This window comes from Zeus faber (assembly GCF_960531495.2).
Source record: "Zeus faber genome assembly, chromosome: 10".
Lineage (NCBI taxonomy): Eukaryota > Metazoa > Chordata > Actinopteri > Zeiformes > Zeidae > Zeus > Zeus faber.
In genome coordinates this window covers 32,075,352-32,082,851 of record NC_137199.1, presented here as the reverse complement: position 1 = coordinate 32,082,851, position 7,500 = coordinate 32,075,352, and positions in this window count along the sequence as shown.

Here is a 7,500-nt window from a genome sequence, read left to right as displayed (position 1 = left end):
GGTTAATTTAACCTGTTGGCAGGCTAAGAAATGTAGCAGTGTTCCGTGGAAGGGGTTAGACCAGTGGTAAACAATGAAAAAGCGGTTGAGTATGTCCGGAAGCATGTCGTTATCAAGTGCTCGGAAAACTGTGGGGGCGTTGGAGAGGCCAAATGGCATAACTAAATATTCATAGTGACCACTGGGGGTGTTGAACGCAGTCTTCCACTCGCCCTGTGGTGAAAATGACACACTGCCCTGGAGAAGTTCCAAGGCAGGTGATACAAGTCGCAAGGGATGCAAGTTCTTAACAGTGATATCATTTAGACATCGATAGTCTATACAGGGACGATGTGATTCACGCCATGGAGAAGAACTCAGCTGCAGCTGGACATGGGGGTGGATGCATGATGCTGTAGCTGAGGGACTCCTCTATGTATTGTTCTATAGGCTCTCTTTCCAGACCCCAGAGCGAATATAGGGGCAAGGTGACAGCAGGGAGGTCAATGGCACAGTCATAGGAGCAATGAGGAGGTAGTGTGGGTAAGCGCTTTTTACAGGAACCTAGAAACTAGTCATATGGAGGCTTAGATTGGCTCGACAATACACTCCCTGTTCCTGGCGAGCCGGGTCTTCTGCTGCTATTTCCAAGGCAGACAGGTGAAGATGAAGTGGCCTGGCTCCGCGCAGTATAGACAACACTGGCTGCAAATTCTTTGTTGTCATTCCGTGGGTGTCAGCCTCGCTCCTGGATAACTGAATAGGCTCCACCTCCGAGTCCTCCGGTCTCCGGTCCTCCGAAAGCGAAGATGTAAGCACCAGAATTAGTGCAGAGCGATGAGGGAGGGAGGAGAACGTGTAGCGGGAGCTGGTGCCGCATGGGGCACGGTGGCTCAGTTGTTAGCACTGTTGACTCATAGCAAGAAAGCAAGACACGGCTGGGGCCTTTCTTTGTGGATGTTTTCCCCACCTAAAAGGCACGCGTGTCGGGGTTAGACACTCCTGCCGATGCACCTGACTGAGGCATCAGTCAGGTGAGGATCTGAAGTTGGTCCCATGGGGCCAATACATGGCAGCCCACTGCTCAGATAGTTAAGATACGATAAGATGGGTCAAATGCAGAGAACTAATTTCCCCCACATGGATTAATGAAGTTCATAAAATAAAAAATAAAACAAAACAAAAAAAAAATAACAGGGAGTACACAGAACAGATGGAGGACTGCGGTTCCTAGATGGGACTGGTCCAGGCATGTGCCTTACTGGCCAGGAGCGGAAGGAGGTAGGAGGACGACTGCTCCACCAGTGAGGAGAAACCTGGATCACCACCGTAGCACGTAGTGGTTTACAAAATATCTGTTGGCGCACTTCTACGGTGTGTTATAGAAATGGGCGCGGCCCATCGGAATGTTTACATATGATATTTAGCACGACATTCAATATTTATTTTGATTTTAATGATTGAAAAAAAAAAAATCTATTTTTTGTTTTCATTCATACTACTTCTATCTTATTATTTGTCTAATATCAAATCCAAATGTCGGGTTGTACAAAAAAAAAATCCCATAATTAATATTTATTCCATATGAATTGAGCTGGCACTTCAAATGAAACCGCCTTTCAGTGTTTGCGTTTGGCATGGACATGCTTCTCCATACATCGGTTCCATGGTTGGTCCTGGTTAGAATGCATACATCCAGAACGCCTAAGAAGTGAAAAGTAGTTGCCGTGAATTTGATAAAGCAGCTAGCTAGTCCTAGTCAGTAAACTGTCGATATGGATGAAATACATCGTTGCGACACCACCTCAAGTGATCCCCAAAAAACCCCAATGATCAGAAAAGGCAAACGAGAAAGTAGAAAAGAAAGCGACCGTGTAAAGAGCCAAGTAATTTAACCCAGACTTTGAAAAGACTGGTAAACTCAGAACAATGTTGTCCTTTCAATTGGAATTCTGGGACTTGAAGTGTGACCCAATCAACACAGACGGTTTTACTTTAAACCAATATATTCCTTCAAACGTAAGAAAAAAACCCCACATCAAAAAGGTGTTAAACTTCTGCAAATGTTCTGCAGCTCGGAATCACCTTTCACAGTGACACACACACACACACACCTGCGTCCCACGGGTGCGTTTGTTAAGATCTCTCTCGATCCCTGGAAGTGAAGTGACCATTACCTTAAAAAACAGATATTTTCCACCTCACTCATCATTAACTTTACGGCTGCAAAGTCTTTTTGCAGCCGTGCTGTGATCGTCCGTCCGGCCGCCGTCTTCCTTTCACTCTCTCTGCAGAACGGGAAAAAAACAAAACAAACAAAATGAAAAAAACACCGTTTCAAAGCGTTGAGCGTCACGGGCCTAATGAGCCTCTGTCTGCTTCCTGGACACCTCCGTCTCAACGGGCAGCGGTGCAACACAAGTCTGTTTCCCGAGCTTCTCAAAGCCACAGCACCATCTATTGGTTTGCCGCGTTACTTTGAAGAGGTAGAAAACAGAAGACACAGCGAGGGGTCGGAATGGTTCCAAGCAGGCAGCAGGGGCACTCATTTACATTTTAAATAACTGGGTGTGCGTGGATCTGTGTGCCTCAGTACAGGCACCACAGATAATACACATATGTTGGCAACGCGAGCACGTTTCCACCAAACTGAAGTCACGAGATCGGCCTTAAAACCGTCTGAATCCAGCTTCATCACGTTGACGCTCATATCATGTAGACTTGATGACTCCCCATATGAAGATATACGACGTACAGTATTCCTGCAGGACGCTACACGATAATATGGAGCCATGCTCCTGCATCTGTGTCCATTTCACTTCCAGAGCAGAGGCAGAGATGAAAGCCCTTTTTTTCTGCTCCTGGTCGCTCTGATGGAGCCGTTTCTCCTCAGTTCGCCCGGTCGCTCGTGGACGAGGTGCATGTTCCGGACGCTCTGACGGTTTCCCCGTCGATCGTTCTCCCAGCGACGCTGCGTGTGATTCATACCCCGGACAGAGCTTTACTTTCAGGGAAACAAATGAGATCGGAGCCGGAGCCGGAGGTGGAGCCGGAGGTGGAGCCGGAGCCGGAGCCGGAGCCGGAGCCGGAGCCGGAGCTGCAGTTCAGAACATTTCAGCGACGTCTTCCACACGAGTGACATCAGCAGAGCCACAGCACAAGTGTGTTAGTGTGGAACACAAGAGGAAGGCTTGAGCGGGAGCGTCGCACCATGTCTCACTGCCTCCATGTCTCACTGCCTCCATGGCTCACTGCCTCCATGTCTCACTGCCTACATGTCTCACTGCCTCCATGTCTCACTGCCTACATGTCTCACTGTCTCCATGTCTCACTGTGGCTGCTGATGTCATTGTGTACACGTGTGCATGTTTGTGCTGTTGCCTAGATGTCTCACTGCCTAGATGTCTCACTGGCTAGATGTCTCACTGCCTTGATGTCTCACTGCCTAGATGTCTCGCTGCCTTGATGTCTCACTGCCTAGATGTCTCACTGTCCCCATGTCTCACTGTCCCCATGTCTCACTGCGTTGATGTCTCACTGCCTAGATGTCTCACTGCCTCCATGTCTCACTGCCTTGATGTCTCACTGACTCGATGTCTCATTGCCTTGATGTCTCACTGCCTAGATGTCTCACTGCCTTGATGTCTCACTGCCTAGATGTCTCACTGTCTCCATGTCTCACTGCCTTGATGTCTCACTGCCTAGATGTCTCACTGTCTCCATGTCTGACTGCCTAGATGTCTCACTACCTTGATGTCTCACTGCCTAGATGTCTCACTGCCTAGATATCTCACTGCCTCGATGTCTTACTGCCTAGATGTCTTACCGACTCGATGTCTCATTGCCTTGATGTCTCACTGCCTAGATGTGTCGCTGCCTTGATGTCTCACTGCCTAGATGTCTCACTGTCCCCATGTCTCACTGTCCCCATGTCTCACTGCGTTGATGTCTCACTGCCTAGATGTCTCACTGTCTCCATGTCTGACTGCCTAGATGTATCACTACCTTGATGTCTCACTGCCTAGATGTCTCACTGTCTCCATGTCTCACTGCCTAGATGCCTCACTGCCTAGATGTCTCACTGCCTAGATGTCTCACTGTCTCCATGTCTCATTGCTTAGATGTCTCACTGTTTCCATGTCTCACTGCCTAGATGTCTCACTGCCTCCATGTCTCACTGCCTTCATGTCTCACTGCTTAGATGCCTCACTGCCTTGATGTCTCACTGCCTAGATGTCTCACTGTCTCCATGTCTCACTGCCTAGATGCCTCACTGCCTAGATGTCTCACTGCCTAGATGTCTCACTGTCCCCATGTCTCACTGCCTGATGTCTCACTGCCTAGATGTCTCACTGTCTCCATGTCTCACTGCCTAGATGCCTCACTGCCTAGATGTCTCACTGCCTAGATGTCTCACTGTCTCCATGTCTCACTGCCTAGATGTCTCACTGTCTCCATGTCTCACTGCCTAGATGTCTCACTGCCTTGATGTCTCACTGCCTTGATGTCTCACTGTCTCCATGTCTCACTGCCTAGATGTCTCACTGCCTTGATGTCTCACTGCCTAGATGTCTCACTGTCTCCATGTCTCACTGCCTAGATGTCTCACTGCCTAGATGTCTCACTGTCTCCATGTCTCACTGCCTTGATGTCTCACTGCCTTGATGTCTCACTGCCTAGATGTCTCACTGCCTCCATGTCTCACTGCCTCCATGTCTCATTGCTTAGATGCCTCACTGCCTTGATGTCTCACTGCCTAGTTGTCTCACTACCTCCATGTCTCACTGCCTAGATGTCTCACTGCCTAGTTGTCTCACTACCTCCATGTCTCACTGCCTAGTTGTCTCACTACCTCCATGTGATTGGCAGTGAAAGAGAATGGAAACCAGAGTTTACCTCTTCACATAGTGCTGCCTAGATGTCTCACTGCCTAGATGTCTCACTGTCTCCATGTCTCACTGCCTAGATGTCTCACTGCCTAGTTGTCTCACTACCTCCATGTCTCACTGCCTAGTTGTCTCAATACCTCCATGTGATTGGCAGTGAAACAGAATGGAAACCAGAGTTTACCTCTTCACATAGTGCTGCCTAGATGTCTCACTGCCTAGATGTCTCACTGTCTCCATGTCTCACTGCCTAGATGTCTCACTGCCTAGATGTCTCACTGCCTAGATGTCTCACTGCATGGATGCCGAGCTGCCTAGATGTCTCGCTGCCTAGATGTCTCACTGCATGGATGCCGAACTGCCTAGATGTCTCACTGCCTAGTTTCCTTGTTGCTTAGTGTCCTCGTTGCCTAACTGCTGGACCACATATGAGAGGTTGGCCAAAAGGAAATTATGGAACGTATTAAAAGGTGTTTTGGACCTTAACACACACCATCATTTAGTAAAATGATTATAAGTAGTAGTATTTTTTCTTTCCGGCCCCTAATGATGAAATTATAATATTCATGAGTCGACTTTTCACCAGTAAGTTAAGATGCGGTGGAATGTGAAAACACACGGCCTAATTTAAAATGTGATTTTCAGCCTAAATATCATCCTCTGACCCAAACACACCATGAAAATTGCAGAAAATAGTGGAAAATGGGAGGAGAAAAAAAGCAACTAATTTGCCCGCACCCCATCCCCCCACCACTGTCCCCCGCCGTAAAATCTTGAAACCCAGGCCTCATTTACAGCGTGAAGAAAATGTTTCAAATATGAATACGACTCGTTTACATATAAACCATCCTCTGCACCTCCTGCACTGTAAATACTGTCCATCTGTCTCATTGCCCGGCTGCAGAGAGGTGATGTATTTATGATTCATATATTTATTAATTTTCTGTCTTTTGGGGCTGTGCTCGCTGGAGCTGGGTGTGTTTGCAGCGCAGCAGAGTGAGACGCTGCAGCAGCTCCATGGAATTCAGCCTTTTTAAAAGTCCTTGTCAGATTCTGCAGCGAGCTGCACACACATCCCTGCACCCCCCCGTCTGCCTCCCCAGCTCCAAATCCACCTCCAACACCACCCCCTTCTCCTCCACAAGCCCACCTCCCTCGCCTGCCCTCCCTCGGGGGGGGGGGGGGTCTCTCTCCCCAACCCTTCTCTCCTCTCTTCCTCTCCTCTCCCTTCCCTCCTGCCTCCTCCTCCCCTCCTCTCTCCTTACCTCTTCTGCCACGGATGTTTTGAAAATATTTTCTTGGAGGACATTGTGCCAACTTCAATCCTTGATTTCTTTTTTGCTTATCGTATAAATTGACCATGATATATCAGCAGGGTTTCAACCATATTGCTCATCAATGCCAGTCAGTCCAGTGTCACCTCAGTGGCTCCAGAGGGGTCACGGTGTAACCTTGATGTGACCTCAGTGTCCCTAAAGTCCCTTCAACTTAATTCCAACATCAGCCTTTATACATAGTTTCATGTAAAACCATGTTAATCAAGCCCACGGATATAAATCCTTCAACTGCAGAATCTGTTGTGGCTGTACTGTGTGATGTTACTGTCAGACAAACAGCCTTTCAAAAAGGAACAACTGCATTAATCAGCTTAGTGTTATTCCTGTTGTTGGGTGGAAAAAACCGCGACCAGCTGATGGTCCATCTGTGCATTCGTCTTCATCTGAGCAGGCAACAAAATATCCAGCAGTAGGCCCAGAATGAGAATCCTGCAACTAACAATAGTTTAACTTGCTTTTAACTTTATCCTGTATTATCAGGAGGTAGGATGTATTTTATTTGATGAGTGAGGGATATCATGTCATGGATGTTTTCGATTAGTTAGTACACATCTGTGTCTATTATACCATTCTTACTGAAGCACGTATGTTCCATCCATTATTTAGTCAACTGACATCTCAGAATAAAGTCCAGTGTTGTTTTTCACTAGAGGGCGCTTTAGTCTATCATAACCTGATCAAAACAAACAAAGAAAGAATGTCCACCTCCAAATTGTGTCCTTAGCCTCTCTGAGACTCTCCATCTCATCGAGTCTGATCTCGATTGCAGTTTTCAAGCCTTGACGCTTTGTCTGAAATGTTTCATTCACGTGTCTTTCTCCCAGACCCCTAACGCAGTCCACTATCTTAATACTTCACCAGGAAATAGTCAGTGAGAGACAGACGACGGGCCAGAATGGGCTCAGGCTTTCACTGATGATATTATGTTTAGAGAAATTTCAAATATGCATAAGCTTCACATATGGTTCCATGCACAAAAACATGTTTTACATTAAATCAGCTGAAGGAATATCATGAGGATCCCTACTGTTATTGCTCAGATTTTTTAATTGTAATCTTCTTGGCGTTTTCGGGCTAAAAGCATCCGAAACACGGCAACTTGCAGTACACACAGAGGTGGTGGAGGTCCCGTTAAAACCGGGAAGTTTAGACGTCTTGTCCCTTGAGTTTGATTAATATAGACGTACATTTGAGGCAGAAATGAGTGAAAAAGTAGAACGTTGGCATGACCTGATTGGATTGAGGAGCGGGGCGCCTTGTGACATCATCTCCCTCGCGTCCAGCGTCTTGCGCCCTGT